The sequence below is a fragment of the Ictidomys tridecemlineatus genome, unplaced genomic scaffold (genome assembly GCF_052094955.1).
Source record: "Ictidomys tridecemlineatus isolate mIctTri1 unplaced genomic scaffold, mIctTri1.hap1 Scaffold_182, whole genome shotgun sequence".
Classification (NCBI taxonomy): domain Eukaryota; kingdom Metazoa; phylum Chordata; class Mammalia; order Rodentia; family Sciuridae; genus Ictidomys; species Ictidomys tridecemlineatus.
Genome location: NW_027521572.1, coordinates 507206 through 526872, shown reverse-complemented (window position 1 = coordinate 526872; position 19667 = coordinate 507206). Strand labels below are relative to the sequence as shown.

At 37.9% G+C, this 19667-nt stretch overlaps 1 pseudogene; it reads left to right on the top strand.

The window, feature by feature from the left end:
• LOC144372876 (transport and Golgi organization protein 1 homolog) overlaps positions 1-19667 on the top strand; it is a 175870-nt pseudogene that overhangs the window by 119259 nt on the left and 36944 nt on the right.

Genomic DNA, 19667 nt, shown 5'->3' with positions numbered 1-19667 from the left:
TTCTTACATTTAGTTTTGGTTCTTACATATATATGTGTTGTCCATTTTGAATTCTTACATTTATGTCTGTGGTCCATTTTGAGGTAATTTTTATGTGGGGTAGGGCTTAACTTAATTCTTTTGCATTAAAGACTATATCATTTTGAAATATATTTTCATTTGGAATGCAATTCTAGGATATCAGTTTTTTTTCTTTCAGAACTTGAAAATGTTGATGTACTGTTTTCTGGTTTGCATGGTTCTTGAATGAATTTTGACATTTTAGTTTCACTCCTTTGTACATAATGGTATCTGTTTTCTGTAGATGCTTTTCAATTTTTTTCTTAGCACTGGTTTTAAGCATTTAGTGTAAATTTGTGTCATCTTTATCATTTTTCTTATTCATTGAGCTTTTTGAATCTGAGTGTTCATCAGATATAGAACATTTTTATTTATTATTTCTTCAAATGTGTTTTTCCCACCTCTTTTAGGAACTACCGTAACATATATATTGGACTGGTTGAAGCTGTGCATACTGATGCTTTGTTCAATTCAGTCTCTTTCTCTGTGTTTGATTTTGGAGTCTTTATCACTGCATATTCAGTTTGCTGATATTGACTTCTTCAATGTTGAATCTGCTGTTAATCTCATTCAGTGTAATTTTCACCTTAGCCATTGTTTTATCTGATTTTATCTAATTTTATCTAATTCAGACATTTTTATATCTTCTTTTTCTCCTTTACATGCTTATGCTTTTCCATAGCATCTTGAACATATGGTATACAACTGTATTAATTTCCTTGTATAATAACTCTATCACAGTGTAATTAGTGATCATTTTTATTAATTTTCTTTTCAACATGGGTTATATTTTCCTCGCTCTTTGCATGCCTCATACATTTTTATTGGATTCCAAACATTGTGAATTTACCTTGTTCAGTACTGGATATTTTGTATTCTTTTAAATATTCTTGAGCTGTGTACAGCTTTTTGCTGAACTATCTTGGAAACATTTTGTATTCTTTTAAATATTCTTGAGCTGTGTACAGCTTTTTTTCTGAACTATCTTGGAAACATTTTTATCTTTTTAAGATTCTGCTAGACAGGAGTTACCTTAAATCTTGGGCTATTTTGTCCCTTTTACTGACTATGTTACTTGATGCCCTTTTATTATAGATTTTCCATTCTAGCTGGTGATTACAAAAATTGATCTGCATGCCAACAATCACCACCACCTTCCATTCTGTTCCTTTCTGAAGGTTCTTTCTCTGGCCTTACATGTGAGCCCACTGTTACATAGCCGCAGACTTCAGGGGAACCCTCCATAGATGTCTAGAGAGCTAGTGCATGTACACACTCTCCCTGCCTCTGCAGTTCTCTACTGTCTCCTTTATTCTGCTCTGGGACTTCTAGCTGCATCGGTCTTTTCAGACTTTAAAATCCATCTCTTCAACTCAGGAGATTTTCTATTTGAGTTTCCCTTCTCTGGGTGTGGCCTGAAAAATTCTTTCCAGGGAGTAAATTGGGATAATCCTAGCACTCATCTCTCATGCCTAACTTTATCTTAGAGGTCACTCTTATGCTGCTTATTATCTAATATCTGAGAACTGTTGTTTGTATTTTGTCCACTTTTTTTTCCAATGTTTCATATGCGAGGGTAAATCTGTTGCCCCTCTTGGAGAGATTTAGTCTTCCATAAATGTTTAACACTATTCTCTGGCACATCATTTACAATAGATGAGGTTCTTCCTGGTAACAGCAGCGGTAGGCCTACTGAATGCTCCTAGGCAAGTGCCTTCACAAATTTCCAATGGTATATGTTATTATGCTGCCAATTATTTGTTTCAGATATGTTTTTCTTGTCTCATTTAGATTGTACTCTGACATTAGGAACCCTTCATATCTTAGAATTTTATGTCCCCTCAACCCAAACTGGTCACATTTATCTTTAACAATTACTCAACCCTTACCCCGTAAGAATTCCCTTTGAGGTATTAAAGAATAATTCACTTGAGATTATTTATCTCCATGCCAACAATCACCACCACATTCTATCCTGTTCCTTTTCTGAAGGTTTTTAATATAACCTTATATTAAACATGTTAAACATCAATGCCACATATTTAAATGCTATGAGTAAAAGTGAATGCTGATTCATCCACTAATTGTATGTATCCTGGTAGAAAGAACTACCACTACCTTATTGTGGCCAGTTGAGAAATTTTCTTCTCATTATCCACCAGACTAGTTAATATGTCTTTAAGGCAATAAGTTTAAAAAATAATACTGATAAATCAAAATATTGAAAACTCTACAAACTAAGCAGCTAGTTCTTCAGTAACTGGAAGCACTGACTATGCATATAAAAGTATATCTGATTATGAGTCAAAGTAAATATCAAGAAGGTGATATGCAATTAGATCATTTTGCTCTTCTGATTTTTCCACCAATGAATTATCATTAATTTCTATTCTACAATAAGAAAAAATCTAAAACATACCATATTCTATAATAAGAAAAAATTAAAACTAGTTTTAAAAGATCTACTTAAATATTCCAGTATCATGTAACCAAACAACTACTCTCCACACAAGTATGTTTTTATTCAACAAACACATTCAGGGGTACATTCCTGGAGTTGAGGATGCATGCTGCTGAGAGGTGGACCTTAAATGCCTTGTTCTCATAGCTTATTTCCTCTCAGTACTATTTATATATGGGGGCTTAATAGTTAATATATGTGTTTAGGTTAATAGTGTAGTATATTTATAATATTATTGGAACCATGAGTTTATCCATCAAATCATTTGTTAACTCTCTCATACATTCTAGGCATTTCCCTAGTCACTGATGTAACAGTAGTGAACAAAATAACTAATTTTCTGCTCCTGTTGGAAATTGTGTTTGAGGTTGGGTCAGAGCAGTCAAGTAGATAAACAAATGTAAGGCAAGTGGTAAGAGAAGTCTAAAGTGGTAAGGCAAGTCTGAAGAGAAAGAAAGGCAGGGTAATGGGCTTGATAGTCATGACAAGAGGCTATATTTTGTGTAGGATGGCCAGGAAAAGTCTTTATCACATGAAATGCCACTGTTACAGAGACATGATAAAGTGAGGGGGTAGTTAGCTAGTTAGATGATTTGGGCAGTTAAGGTTGAGGCAAAGTTGCAAGTGTAAATGCTCTGAAGCAGGGGTGGGATTGGTGTATTTAAATGGAACTAACAGACAAGAGAAGAATGTTAGGAAATGGGGAGAAGATGAGAGGAGTCACATTGAATAAGAACAGTCCATAATAAGGCAGGGCAATCCATAATAAAGTCATGGCTTTTTTTTTTTCCTGATACCAGAGATTGAACCCCCAGGGGCACTTAAACACTGAGCAACACCCACAGTCCTTTTTAAAATATTTTATTTAGAGATAGGGTCTCACTGAGTTTCTTAGGGACTCACTACATTTCTGAGGCTGGCTTTGAACTCAGGATCCTCCTGACAGCCTCCTGAGCTGCTGGGATTACAGATGAGTACGACCAGGCCTGGCTAAAGTCATTGCCTTTTATTTGGAAATGGGAAGCTATAGGAAGATTTTGAGCAGAGAGACACAATCAAATTTATATTGAAGAATATCACTCTAGTTGCCATCAGGACAATAGATATTGGGGAAAATGAGGGCAGAAGCAAGGACAGAAGAAGGCTATGGGAATCATTCAGTTGACTTATGATGTGGGTTTGGCCTGTATATTGGCTTAGCAGATGCAGAGGAGTGGTCAGATTCTGGGCATGTTTCAAATGCTTATTTGGAAAGAAGGAAGTCAGAAAAATAAATAAATAAAATGCTTTATAATTTATATCAAATTCTAGAAAATGCAAAACAATCTATGATGACAGGAGATGTTTGGAGACAGCCCAGAAAAGGAGAGGGGAGGGATTACAAAGAAGGATGAAATACTTTTTTGATTTTGGTGATAGTCTCATGGGTATATTCATGTCAAAACTTATCAAATCGTACACCTTAAATGTGCAATTTATTGTAGGTCAACTATATCTCAATAAAATTATAAAAATAAAGACATAATATTGTCTAATGGACTGGAGTTGGAATGTGAGAGAAAAGAGATCAAAGGTGGTTTGTAAGTTTTGGGCTTTGAGCACCTGGATAATGGGAATTAAATTGTCATTCTTATTTCTGAGATAGGGAAGACTGAAAGCAGATTTTGAGAGAAAAATGAGTTCAGTTTTCAACATGTTGTTAGAGATGCCTACTAGATACATTTTATAACATAATAAATACATGGTAGAAAAGAAATGAAGAATGACTCAGATAGACAGTTTCTCTGTATGATCCACTGGTTCTCCAGAAAGTGCAGAAGTACACTGGACCAATGGGGACCTCTCATGGCCCCTGTAGACAAATGTTTGTGCACACCTTTTTTTCCCATCGTTTTCTTTATTTAACATTATGAACATGGTGGAATACATTCTTTTTTCTAAGTTTTAAAGATTCAGTTAATTTGGAGAAACAACTGATGGGTTCATTGTTGGAGGTTGATGAATAACCTTAGCAGAGACTATAGTAACAAGCCCTTGGTCACAGACAAACGAGAATGGCTCCACCCAGGATGGGAGCATTGCAGACACTCTTCCTTGGGCTGGCTAGCTTGTGCCTTTCCCCCCTTAACTGTACATATCAGTAATTCAGCTATATTATGATTTAAATCAGATTTTGCTCCTCTTGTCAGAAAGTACAATTGCTTGTTAGTTGATAGGTTGTGATGAAAAGGAGTCTACTCCTTGGGCTTGATACTTAGCTCCATTACTCACTGGATGTGTGACTGCCTCAATTTACTCTAAAATAAGGATTGGAATAGGACCTACTACTACTGTAAGGTACTGTTGTTATGAAGATTAAATGAATTGATATGTATAAAACCTTCAGAATAACAACTGGACATAAAGAAAGCATTCAAGAAATGTTAGCTACTAGCTTTCTTCTCTGACAATCGGTTTTGTCAGTTGGTTCCCACTAAGTTGTGGACTTTTTTGGACCAGGACCAGATATCTTGTCTTTTGATTTTCATTCACTCCCACACCATGCTAGGGCTTTGTCCAGCGTCTGGCATGAATGGTAGCACAAAATGAGAGTTAAAAATATGCTTTTGAATTAAATAATTTCTTCCCTTACGGATAAAGATAAGAATCTCAAGATCTTAGCCTGAAGACTAATGTCCATCTCTCTGCCCCCACCTGTCCCCGCCTTAAAAAAAAGCAGGCCACTGTCTCCAGTTTACACCCTCACTCACAGTTCCATTCACCTTCCCCTTTCCTAATCAGAGGGATCTTGGGGTGGGGCTTCAAGGAACCTCTAGGAGTTTGAAGGGGAGGGAGCCTGGAACCATAGACTAGCTGTGACAAGTCAGGGGTGGGATTTGGTAGTTCAGAAAAGGAGGTACCAGACCAGGAATGGGGGATGGGAGTGATGGTGGAGTGGGCTAGTTCAGGATGAACCAGAAATGAGACATTGAGGAAAGCCAGAAAGGACCAGTTGGCAGGGGGGGGGATGGGTGGGTGACTACTAGAATCATGTGGAGGGTCGCTTGTGAGGGCACAGAAGCAAAGGCAGGTGATTGGACGAGAAGGAGAGTCCTAGTTGCCAAGGCAGCGACTAGAGGAGAAGGTCTTCAGTTGAGGAGAAGGTCTGGACTAGAGAAGGACGGAGCTCCAGCTCCGTGTGTTCTCCAGTAGAGTCTGTGGACCGACCCCCAGATATCCCTGCTGAAGTGTCACCCGGGAAAGGCTTAAGCCTTCCCGGGCGCCACCCCTCTGCGCTTGGCTACCCACACGCCCCCTGAGCCCCACCTCCTACGCGCCCACAGACGCCCGCCGCAGCCTACTTCACCGGCTCACCCAGGTGACCACAACATGGCTGTGGCGCAGGTGCTGGTCTTCTGGCTGTTCATGGTGCTCTTCTGGCTGTTCGTGCTGCGGCCGAACTGGCGAGTGCCGGGCCAACCGGACCCAAACACCGGCCAGCGCTGGTCGAAACACAAACTCTGTGCAGACGACAAATGCAGCAGTGAGTGCGCAGGCGGGTGGGCAGCCCAGGGTCTCCACTGTGGCTCTTTGGGGCCGCATGGGGCTCCGATCTCCCGGTCCCCAGCCCCGAGGGCTGGGTGAGGGGGGTCGCAGGATGACGGGTGGGGAGCAGGAGTGACAGAGCCTCGGGACCCTGCGTGTGTCCCCTCTGGCTCTGCTGGCGCCCCAGCCAGCCTGCTCGGGTTGTGGGGGGCTTCGACTCCCACTTGTTGCCAGCGTTTTATTTTTCTCTACTTACTGAGGCGGGGGTTGGGAAACACGATTCCCCAGGGACAGCTCTCAGTTTATTCCCTTCCAGGATTCGACTAGGATCTCAGTGGGTGATGGGGTTGTGCCCACGCTGTAGCAGAGCGCTTTTCTGCCCCCTCTACAGGGACCTGGGCCGGTGCAGTATCAGGGCAGATGCTCTCCAGGGCTCGGTGGCCCTAATTCCCGCGGCAGGTTGATGGTGGGGCTCCTTGGGAAAGGCTCACTGGCCCCTTTGTCCTTTTGCTGCACTGGGGATTGGGCTGGTTTTGCCTTTTAACAGGGACTAGAGTTTAGGCTTGGGAAGAGCACCGAGTCCAGGCACGCAATGTGTTCCGAGGTCTCGGCCCCGACTCTGCTTCAATCCTGTCATTTCTGTGCATAGAAGCCTCCCTTGATATTTGAGGTAGGGTAGCAGGTGGGCCAATAATCTTTTGCTTTTGAAAGAGGCCAAGGATCTGCACCAGCCACCTGGGAACTGCAGCCTCTTCTGTGCGCAGGAATCGGACAGAATTGCTTCCCAGTCCTGGATTGGAGGTGGGCAGTGGGGAGGATGTAGCCATTCAGATTCAGATGAAGAGGTTTGTTGCAATAACAATAATAAATACTCCAAGATTTTTATAAGCCAATTCAGTTTTAGACTCAGTCACTAGTGTTGTTGGAACCTCTTTCCTCTATATATTTACTGGCCCAGAATACTTCTTATGGACTCCCGCTTGGTTTCTAGTAACCTTGCAACTTGATGACCGTGTTGTCCATAAATTGTAAGCAGTACATATTTTAAAATATTCATGCTAAAAAGGCCAAGAAGTTTACCATTGAGCTCTTTATGCCTAAATTGGTGTTACCAAAACCAAATTTTGTAATTTGAATTGTTTGTTCCACTCCAATAAAGAAAAAAGATGTCTCCAATATATGTTAAGAAATTCCTAGAGGTAACCCTAAGGCTGGAATAAATAAACACTCAGAGAAGCAAAGCAGCTGCCATGATATTTTCTTTCATTTTTGCTATTCTTTGCTATTGAGCGCTATCCTACGTGGGATACCTGGACAATCTCATCACTGATGCTTCGTCAGTACTAAGACATGGTGTTGGTTAGGTTCAGTGGGGTAACATAACTTGAGAAATGGCCTGTGTCCAAACAGATGTGACCAAAAACAACAGGTGGGTCTGTGTTGTGTTGTAGGAAGTAGTGAGGTGTGTATGTAAGGTGTCCTTGTGTGCCTTCCAAATAAGTGCTCCAAAAAAAAAAAAACTTAATAGGTGCTCCATAGTATGCATTATGTTGTCACCTAATATATTACTGATTTATAAATCCTCTATGACCTAAGGGGGAACAAGAGAAACATTGCCATTTCCACTTGTGATGAGAATTCCCCACCTTAAAGTGTCTCTCACCTTCAACTTGGCCTCTTAATTATATATGAATTAGGATGCTGACAGTTCTGAAAATAGTCCTATTTTAGCTTCAAAAAAACAAGTTACCCTCTCCAAATCTGTGTTTGTTCCTCAGACATATATTTTTATAAAACAAACATTCTTGTGTATTTTACTGCTAATTGGCTTTTAGAAAAAGTGTTATTTCAATTTCTTTGTGCTTTTTACATACATCTATTGTCCATTTCATCTTAAATCAGAAACTGTCTATTTGGTCAACCAAAAGAAAAATGTTGCTTCTACCAGTTTCTAGATCAATTGTGATCCTAGTCCTGCATTTTAAGCATGAAGGTATTGCCTGACCTTTTCTCATGGTTAAACTTGTTCCTTGTCAGATAGGATACCCACTTTTGATTTTGTTTATTAAAAAAAATACGAATGAGGATGTTTTGAAACAATCTTAATGTTGGATATAGTCAACAATATTTGCTCAGAGAAAATATATTTCCTGGTTATTTACCCAGATCCTGAACTCAGAGACAGCAACTCTGCTGCAAATGAAATTGACAGTGTTTACGGCTGCATGGTAGCACTTGCAGCCACTTAAAGGTAATGTCTTTTAGCAGTTAGTTCAAGTTAATTAACCCCTTGGGGGTTCCTGGATATTCTAACCTCTTCCCTATTACCTCTGCATGAAGCCATACTTAAGCCTGTCCATGTCTACACTTGGATTTACATATTTGCAAAATGAAGCTTTCTATGATTATGAAACAGAAAAAAATTGAGGCCTGCAAGAACCAAGAGTTTCACTGAAACCAGCTATGGTTGGTGGTAGCCACTTTGCTTTTTATTTCTCAGCACAGAGAAAAATAGAGAAGCTTCCTTTTCCCTCGTCTAATTGCAGGGAATATTGTATTGTATAGCAATAAAATCTAAGGATTTTAGATACTTTGAGCAGGTGAATTAAAAGTGATTCCAGAGAGTACTGGAAAAACTTGATTTTTGTTCATAGTGGGATTCATATTTCCTGATGAGTCAATATGGACTGTGAAAAATCAAATCCTAATGTTTGTTTTTTCTTTTTTCAATGTTCATATACAGTCTTAATGTATCGAGGTGAAGCTGTTGAAGATTTCACAGGACCAGATTGTCGTTTTGTAAATTTTAAAAAAGGTGACCCTGTATTTGTCTACTATAAACTTGCAGAGGTATCACCAGAACTTTGGGCCGGAAGTGTAAGTAAAAGTTTGACAGGTGTTATATTCTTACTTTTGATGGGTAGCAGTGTAGATTTAAATGACTGATTTCTTGGGGTCTTTGTAGAGTTAACCTGACCTCTTTGCCAGGCCCTGTGCTCCTAACACACCTTAGGCCTGGCACAGCATAGAAAGTCAGGAGACTTTCTGAAACAAAACTGAACTGGTTGTGGTTGCTACCCCTCACATCAAGTTCCAGAAGGCTCTACACATCATAAAGGTCATCATGGTGAAAACCTGACAATTCTTAGCTTTGCTGCTTCAAAAGTGAAGGATTCATGGACATTAGAGTTAATCCTGTAAATTAAGTCTGAGATAGTAACTCAGGCATGCATATTTAAAGTTGATTTTTTTGTGTATTTTACCTAATCATTTGTGCTGTTTTTACTCTAAAAAAGCAGAATACTATGTTCATTGTGTGCTTTTTTCCCCCCTTTTTTTCTTTTTTGCAACTTCTGGGTCATCCATTTCCTGCTTTTCCTATATTCTATGCCTGAAGGTTCCCCCAGGGGTTCTACTTCCAGCCAGTTGTATGGATCTTCTGATGAAAGACATGACATTGTTTATATCATGCTTTGATATTTTAAATGGGGAGATTCACTAGGAGTGTCCTCCTAGTGGCTTATGAGTATTGTCCTTTTCATTTAAAAAAATGTGATATGTGGATTGTTTACGTAAAATAGTAGCAAGGGTCTTTGATGACTGTAGGAATGTTCCAGTTTAGAGACATTCCGGGTTGCATCCTTGAAAGTTCTCACCGTAAATAAAACACCACACAGCAGAAAATAAGACAGAAAATAAGAGTAATCCCTATGGAAAACTAGTTTCATTTTGTTGCCATTTCTGACTCTTAGGGAATGATCTTGAAACATGGTGCCTCTAGGTACAAACTTTATATTTAGACAGAGTCCCAGTTGCAGTACTCCATATAAAGAACCATCTATTGTTTCTTTCAAGTATACCAAATAGGATTGGTAACCTTTAAACTTGGAACTGTTTTTCCATGTACCTAAGTGGCATTTTTCATGTAGTAGTCGTCTTTCTTTCCTTCTTTGAGCTTTTGGATAAATGGGCTTGATTTGCATTGTCTCCTCTCACATTGTAGCCTGTTAACTCTGTTCATCCCTAGGACTCTTGCCATTCTGGGTGGCAGCACTCATCCTGTCTTCCTGAGGAGCCCTGCTTTCAGCACCTGACCAGAAAGGATCTTTGCCGACTGATGAGTGTTTGGGTGGCACCTTGTTTGCATTGCTCCTCTGGCATTCATTTGTCTTCTTTGCCTTCAGTCAGGTTGTGTTTTATCTTAGCTCCATATAAAATGAAAAACTCAGTTAGGAAAGGACCCCTGTCTAATCCATCTTCCTTTCGAATATTTCCTTTCAGGGCAGTGGCACTTAAGTACATTTGTTCTGATAGTAGCTTATGCAGAATTTGTTCTCTTGTGGCAGTTCTTGGCTCCCCACCCACAAATCAAATCAATAGCACCTTGGCAGGGATGATGTATGGAAGCAAAATTAGATATAAAAATTATTTCCAGTCATGAGCCTCCATGATTCTGCATCATTTTTTTTTTCATATCACAAGAAATGGGATACCACCCAGTGTGTAATTATGGAGCTTTATATAATCTATGGTCTCATTTGACACAGATTAAGAAGAGATAAATGTGTTCCCTTTCTCCATACATCTCTGGTTTCTTTCCCTTTTCCAAATTTAACCTTAATAGAATTTTCATCAGAAGGGAAAAGTGTATTTCCCCTCAGACTCACCTCTCATGTTATAAGTGTTATACTTAAGAAATTAAAAACTCTTTAGTTTTCAAAATGATTCTCCTTTTGAGTTTTCAGTTTTCATTCTGCAATGTTGTTGGTTTTCTAGAGTCTCAGACTTTATCTGCAGTGATGAAACTTTTAATTGCTCCGTCTTATCTAATCTTCATGGCAGTATTCTACCACTAATACTGGTTCTCAGATGGTTTCTAGATATAACAAGAACATTCATGAATGGGGATATTTTAGAGGTAGTGATAAGATGCCTTTTTTAATTTTCTTTTTTGGGCATTTGATTTGCCTATCAGTTTCCTTTAATTATTGGCAAGAATCTTCTGTTCCTTTTAGTCAGTAGTTAGTAATAGGAGTGTCTTTCTCAAGGGGAACTTTATATACCTTTTGTACACTTTATGTAACTTCATATAATTTAAATGTTGGTGCTGAAAATAAATGGGGTTCTTTTCTGCAGAGGATTTATTTTGGGTGAAACTGAAGCTTGATATGTGGTTTCATATGCATTATATTGTAATTTTATTTTCTTCCCTGCTGAGTGCCATTGTCAAGTAGGAATGACGCTTCAAATTTTCCTTGCCAGCGTACCCCATGTTAAATGGATTTCGCTGTTGACATTGCATGTAAGATGACCTTGCTCAAGGACCAAGGCGGATCCTGGTTTAGAGCTGATCAGGTTTGAGGAAGTATCCCACTCCTTAGGGTGTTTCCGGTTTAAGACAAAAGGAGTTTTAGAGAAGTTGGAGGTTGAAGATTATTGCTGCTGGGAGTAGGGCGTGCCTGCAGCCTGAGTTCTCCTGGAGAAAAAGTTTTTAGGAGGTGAATTGTTTGGGAGATTGGATTGCCCCTGAACCTGTGTGGAGGCGGTGTGAGTCGGGAATAAAGAATTGCTGTTTGAATCTACAAGGCTATGAGTGCCTCCTGATTCTGTGCCCAGCCAAGACTGCAGCATTAATTTTCTCCCCCCTTCTGATTAATTAAACAACAAGCAATGTGGCTAAAGGACCATGCCTGGTAGGTTGTCCAATTCAACATATGGTTCTTACCTGTCATGGGAGAACTGACCTTTAGACGTCAGTTTCCTGTCTTGGGTTGAATCCACTGCAACCAGATCAACCCGTCACTGACTACCGGTCCAGCATTCAGCCATGCTTGTGGATAGGCCTTAAGCACCAGTGTGTGTGGGGGGGTGAGGTTCTTGCCTCACCTCTGTTGGCCCCCAAATTTTAGACCATCACTAGTAGAAGGGAGGAGGATACAGAAATGCCACGACACCAAGCCAATTGACGGCTCCTTTGGAAAAATTATGTCACTGGTGACACCATCAGCAAAGATGCCAGCATTACCACAATTAACATGGGGTGCGCTGGCAAGGAAATTGCATCACTGGTGACACCATCAGCAAGGATATGCCAGCAGTACCACAATTCGCTGTACCAGATGATAGTTCACAATGCATGCAACTCATATATAGTCCAAGCAAGTTCTGCAAGCAGTTCAAATCGGAGGAATCTATCAATATGTCCATTTCCTCCCAAAGTAAATCAAGTCCTTGATTGAGCATTACTTGTTGAGTTATATTCATTGATGCATCAGTTTATACAGTTTACTGTGATAGCTATCATAGAAGCTGTAGTTTGGTTTTCTTAGTCTTCACTGGCACTGGGATGGAGATGGGAATTCTGGCAATGATGTTAAAGAGACATTATCCTGAACAGAATTATTAAATATAATGAAAAGGAAAAGTGAAAGTAAACAAACAGATCTGTTAATCACCTTTAAAAACAATAGTAAGCAAACAGATCTGTTAACCACCTTTGAAAACAATCATTAACAGCTGTTTACCTAATTTAGATTAAACCACTTAAATCACGTGAATAAAAAAAAAGAAAATTCGGATCCATTTTTTCATGAGCGCTCCTCATATAAAAATATGGACATACACACATACTGACATGCAACACAAAACAGTGCACTCATAACATACAACACATAAGACAATAACAGCCTTGTAGCTTTACCTAGGTAAAATCTCCATTGCAATGTTTAAAAACTCCACAGTCAAAAAATAAAACACAGTCAAAAAACAAAGCTGATCAGAAAAACATTAACCTAGGTTTGTATGAGCTCAAAAAATAAAATAGAACTTTATGATGTGGGAAAAATGCAATAATAAAATAGATATTGAAAAAAGGCACCGTGGTTAATCACTGTCGCAGATGTAAGAATAGCCAGGCTGGAGCTCTGGATATCAGCTGTTATGGATTTGAGTCAAATTATCTTCTTTTTGGTCTGTAGAAATTGTTTTAGTTAGTGTCTCTGGAATCTAAATCGGCTGCTGTTCTCGCTGTGGAAACACAAAAACAGAACCCCGACTCCAGACAAACACTGGGTCAGGAGCTTTCCAATGTCCTGTTAGAATATCTTTCCAAAGTACCTTAGGTTTATGTACATTTTTTGGATACATATGTCTTTCCGCAGCATTAAGTCCTGATGAATCCAAATTTAAAAAGTTTAGAGTAAAAAAAGGGTTATTTTAAGTTTATCTTTGGGGGATATATACCCCTTTAAGATCCTTTTAAATTTAAGTCTTTCAAAAGCATTTTGCCTTAGTTTTTAGAATTACTTTAGTCCTTTTAATTTTTAGATGTGGTTTGAAACCATAGTTGTCTTAGCCCTTTGTATTTTCTATCTGATATACCTTTACTTGACATTTTTAACCATTTTCTATCTTATTTCTATCTTCTAGTTTTCTTCTAAGGTTTTTATATTTACCCTTAGTTGCTTTCTTCTCTCCTAGTTTTCTTTCGTTTCCTATTTTGTGGGTATAAAATTCTTGTCTTTCTACATCTTTTTATCTTCCTATATCTTTATCTTTCTACATCTTCTCTCTTTTTTTTTTACCTTTTTGTACTTCTTTTTTTGAAGTTTTCCACTTCAAATTTTTAATCTTCTTTATCTAAATCTTTTATCTTTTTATCTTCCCATTTTCATGGGTTATATTTTTTTTTACTCCATCATGAAGGCATCTTAACCACCTTCAATTTAACCTTTTAAAGCTTTTTGCAATGTACTTAGACATTTTACAACATTTTACTTTACCAAACAAAGATTATCTCATCTCCCTCTTTTTAGTTTAATAAGTACATTTTAATAGTTTGATGAGTAAAGCAATCTTTTTTCCCGCCATGAAGGTATCTCAACAACCTTCAATTTAACCTTTTAAAGCATTTCCTTTATCATCTATACTGTACTTTTAAATGTACTTTTTCACCACCTACAGCTTCACTCTTTTAAACGAGGCTTAGATTTTGTTTAAATCGCTTAATATTAGTTTATATGGCTGCCCTTCAACCAAAGGCTCTTTTTTACTCCATTAAGAAGCTTTGTCTCAATCTTCCATGTACAAATACCTTTTTTTCTTTCTACCTTTCTCAAGCTTTTAAATTAAATCTAGTTTCCTCAAAATCTTTTTAAATGGCATTTTACAACTTTTCACTTTACCACACAGTGATTATCTCAACTAGAAACATTTCTTTTTCCTTTAACCTTTTATATTAAAATATATTTCCACATCTTGAATCTTTTTATATCTCTTTTTTAACCATTAACCCTTTTTATAAATTCACATTCTAAAACAACCCTTATAAAATTACTCCACTTTAATAAGATGAAATACTTTCATGTTTTTTAAGGTACTGTTATACTGTAATTGAAACCCAGCTGAAACTTCTTATACTCTCTGTATATAAATTACACATGATAGAATCTTAACACTTAGTAACCTTGTTTCAGCAAAGACACAGACCAAAGCAATATTAAACATTTTTCCATTTGCCAATTTATGAAAACACACATAATGTTTAAATATATTACCTTATGGAACTTAATAACTAAAGAGTACTTGATTTCATATTTAGTGGTTGATATTTTAACATTTTAGCTTTGTAAATGAATTAGCTGTCTGTAAAAACCAAGACAAGTATAGTGAACAGAACTAGCCATCTCTTTCTTGTTGAAGAAAAATCCTTCTACAGGATACCATAATGGTCCCATTGATACACTTAATAACTCATCTTTATAAAGCCATGGGCTACATTTTTGTATTGTATCAACATATGCCATAGTTTTTCTTGGTCTTACTGGGGTATCTCCTTCCTCTAACAATTTTTCTTCCTCGGAGGCGAACAACTTCAAACCTTGAGTCAACCATTTTCCTTAGTTTGCCTGAGAAAGTTCTAGGAACAGGCCACTTGAAATGAAAAAAAAATAAATAAATCAAAACAAGAACACATTGTTTTTTGAAATGGTCACCCATTTTTTTGCTCAGGAGCGAGCAAATTCACTTACCCCGAAGCTTCAGACATCCCACGTACGGGCCACCATAATGCCGCAGTCTTGGCTGGGCACAGAATCAGGAGGCACTCACAGCCTTGTAGATTGAAACAGCAATTCTTTATTCCCGACTCACACCACCTCCACACAGGTTCAGGGGCAATCCAATCTCCCAAACAATTCACCTCCTAAAAACTTTTTCTCCAGGAGAACTCAGCGGGAACTCAGGCTGCAGGCACGCCCTACTCCCAGCAGCAATAATCTTCAACCTCCAACTTCCCTAAAACTCCTTTTGTCTTAAACCGGGAACACCCTAAGGAGTGGGACACTTCCTCAAACCTGATCAGCTCTAAACCCGGATCTGCCTTGGTCCTTGAGCAAGGTCACCTTACATGCAATGTCAACAGCAAAATCCATTTAACATGGGGTACGCTGGCAAGGAAATTTTGAAGCTTCATTCCTACTTGACAATGGCCCTCAGCACTCCCCAAGTGCTTGTAAAAGTAGATTTGGACAAAGCTAGGAAAGCATATACTATGAATACATCTGCTATAGTGGTAATACATTTTAGAGATTTTTGTATTGTTTTTACTTATTAATTTTTATGACTGTTGTGTATTGGTTAAGAAAGACATAAATATTGGTTTATGAGCAATGCTACAAAATGTACAGGTAAATTCTTGCTAGAGGTTATTTGGAATTGCATTTATAACCAGCTTTGATTTACATAGTTTTAACCATATAGTATCCAATAATCTTCTATGCAGATCTTTTATTTACTTCAGAAGTCTTAACTTTATATGCTCTGTGTTGAGAATTAAGCTAAATGTAAAAAAGAAAACTTCAGTGGTTGGAAATGTTGCTTTAATAGTTCTGTACTTAATTTTTATTTGAAATAATAATCTCAGTGTAATTGTTATAGCAACTTTCTTTCTTGGTTATACCATATATCTATCTATTATGTGTATATTTCCTGCCACTTCTGAGAAATCTCTTATTTATATTCCTTGTACAGAATTTATTTGATATTTGTCTCTTTTGCACTATAGGTTGGCCATATGTTTGGATACTTTCCAAAAGATTTCATCAAGGTAGTTCGTGAACATACTAAAGAAGAGCTACAAATTCCAACAGATGTAAGTTATGGATTTCTTTTTTGTTCTCAATTGTAAACTGGCTTATAAATCCATCAGTTATATTCAGTTAACTGCTTCTGAATGTTTTATAATGTGTTTGGGGGGCAATCTAACATTTGTGTGTCAGATTTTCATTTGAAATCAGACTACCTGTAAAAAAAAAGTTTGAAAGGCATTCTAGGGTGATTATATTATAATCTGAGATTTGTCTAATATATTGAAACAGATATTCTAAGAGGCAAATAATTTCATTTTACAGGCAAAACTCATTGGATAGTTATTAGACATTTTAAGTATATTTAGGTTAAATTAATAAACTCTAACTTTTATACTAGGCTAGAAATATGTACTTACAAAGGTTTTCTTATTCTTAGTCATATACGGGATCATAGTCATGTTATAGATTTGGAAAAGGGGACCTGAGCGTTTCAGGTGATGTTCAGTCTCAGATCTTTTAAGGCCCCAACTGCTTCCTTTATACAACATTCCTGTATGGTGCTCTGACTTAAATTGATTTTGTGACTGAAAGGATTTCGTGTTCTAGAATTCTCACTTCAGCTGATTATTTTCTAGAGTTTTAAATTGTATAGTAATTGATGCCCACCAACACTGAAACATCTTTGGGCAGCTCTTTGTAGTGGCTGTAGAATATGCAAACTGCTAGGCTAGGACAGTTCTTAGATTAGATGGACTGAATGGATAAAGTCATCCTGTTTGTTGTTGCTGTTCCTAAAATTTCTTTATAATCTCAGGGGCCATAAAATCACTTCTGTTGCTTGTTGGACTTCATTGTTGGTAAAGAGAGTTCTTGGGATTTAAGCTGTGACAGCAGTTCACTGATTACAGAGAACTCATTTGTTTTGAACTCTGCCTTCTCATTGTATTTCCCATTACATGCATCCCTCATGGCTTAGAAATGCATGTGATGAGGAGAGGAAATCACTCATCCCTACTACATTGAACTGCCTCCCCCACCCCCGGAACCCCCGCAGAATATTATGAAGATTTAATTAGGAATGGAAATTTTTTAAAAACATGTCCATTCATACTATGGCTCCTTTTATATCAATTTGCTTACTAGTAGCAAGAAGGAAGACTAGATAATATACACATAATCCTGAGAGAGATCTTAGTGACTGTGAAACCCTGATGAAGAGAAAGGTGTATACCTTGTTGAATCTTGTTTTCAGTTTGTTCTTGTGGTAATAATAATGTGAGGAGCCTCCTTAATATCATTCTTTATTCCATCCAATGTACTTGTATCTCAGTAAGATACTTTAAAACTGATTCATTTTTCTCAATGCTGCAGGATCTTCCAGCTTCTCCTGAGCAAATGATTAAGAGTTAAATTTCTGAAACATAGGTGTAGATATTAAGAGCTGGAGGATCCTATAAGTGATACCTTGCCTTTCCCTACTTATGTTCAGAGCAAATTGAGAGAGACCCAAGAGTCAGGCAGTTGGAGACCAAATTGTCACCATTTTTACTCATTATGCTTTTTAAAGAATATGACCCATGTTAAAAAAAGAAAGAAAGAAAGAATAGACTTTCTAACACTGTAGTCTAGAAAAAGACAGATTTACTCAGCCATAGATGGAGTTAGGCAGTGGGGGTTGGAGGAGGGTAATCTGGTTGACCTCAAAGATTCTTTAGAACCAATCCTGAATTTGGGAGCGTGGATGAGTTTGCTTTTGTGATACTTTGTTATTGACACATTAATGGTTTTCTTTTCCTTACAGGAGACAGATTTTGTTTGTTTTGATGTTGGAGGAGATGATTTTGATAATTATAACGTAGAAGAACTTCTAGGATTTTTGGAATTGTATGATTCTGCAAATGAAGATTCTGAGAAAGCTATAGAAAAAGTGGGACAATTTCCTGAAGTCTCCCAGGATGTTGAACCTGAACCTAAACCAGTAGTAGCAAACTCACAACAAATTGAAAGTGCATTCTCAGAAAACACTGTGGATCTTGAGGAACAATTTTTGGCTCAGAAGAACCATCCTCATGCAGATAGTCAAACAGATAATGCTCAGGGTGAACAAACTTCACTTGAACTTTTTGAAGAAATACTACCAGATAAATTGAAAGTGCCAGAAAGTGAAAAAAACAAAACCAGCAACATTTCTCAGGTCTCAAACGAACAGGAGAAGACTGATGCTTATAAACTTTTGAAAAAAGAAATCAATCCTTATCTAGAAACCAAAGAAAACAAACAAGAAATGAGTATAATTTGGAAGATTTTAAAGAAAACTGAAACCACAGCCAAAAGGGTAGACATTTCTCAGGTCTCAAACAAACAGGAGAAGACTGATGCTTATAAACTTTTGAAAAAAGAAATCAATCCTTATCTAGAAACCAAAGAAAACAAACAAGAAACGAGTATAATTTGGAAGATTTTAAAGAAAACTGAAACCACAGCCAAAAGGGTAGACATGATGGACAAGGAACAAGGTGATATGGAAATGGGAAAGGTGGAAAGTCCTCTGGCAGATGAGGCTTCTTTATAAATTTGACTGTATAGTTCAGTCATCCTTTAAATGGGATGAAAACAATTAACCCTCCCGTATCCTTGCCCAGTTTTTCTCATGGGCTCATGCCAGGACATGGAGGGCAGTGTTGAGGTATCTGGAACTGTGTGCTGAGAGGGAGTGCTGATCATTGGGCTTAAGTGGGGGTAGATAGTGTCATCCATCTGGCTCAATGCATTCTTCTCCCTTGTAGAGATGCAGCCACCCCATGAAGATGATTTTCCTAAAGAGAACACAAATCGTCTTAATAGAAATCTTCATGAAGAGCCAAACCTCCTGCGTCATCATTTTAATATGAACCATCCTGAAGAGCCCAGCCTCTTGAATCAACCTGTGACTGAGGACATGGGTGTTTCAGAAGTGTCTCAGATCCCAAATACTGAGAAAGTAGACCCAGGTAAAGCTTGCCAATTTTTCTCTACAAAGTAGAGGCATTACCATAATGAAGGCTTTCAAGGATATTTGTTGCCAAAGGTACGAAATAGAGCAGAGAGTGATATAGGTACATGTGAGTTCAAAAAAAAAAAAATCTTAAGTGAGAGAAAAGCAAGAATAAAGATGACTAGAAATCAAAAATAGGCCAGAGACTGTAACTCACCTAAAAGCAAATGTTTAGGTATGACTAGCTTGTGTAAACCATTTACAACTAAAATATTTTTCTTCAAAGGCCTTATGCTCTAAAACTGTAGTTTTCAACCAGACCAACAGCACCAGAAACTCTAGGGGTGGGACCCACAATCTGTGTTTAGCAGGCCTTCCAGGAAAGTCTGGCCTAGTACAAGTTAGCTTGAATAATCACTGTTCATAGTCTCATAAATTCTGTGTTTTTCTTCCCTTTTCTTCTAAATGGAATATAATATAGCTCAAGTCCTGTTTTGACTTGCTTCCTGGACATGGTAATTAAACTTTTTCAAATGCAGTCAATGGTCCAGATCTTTAT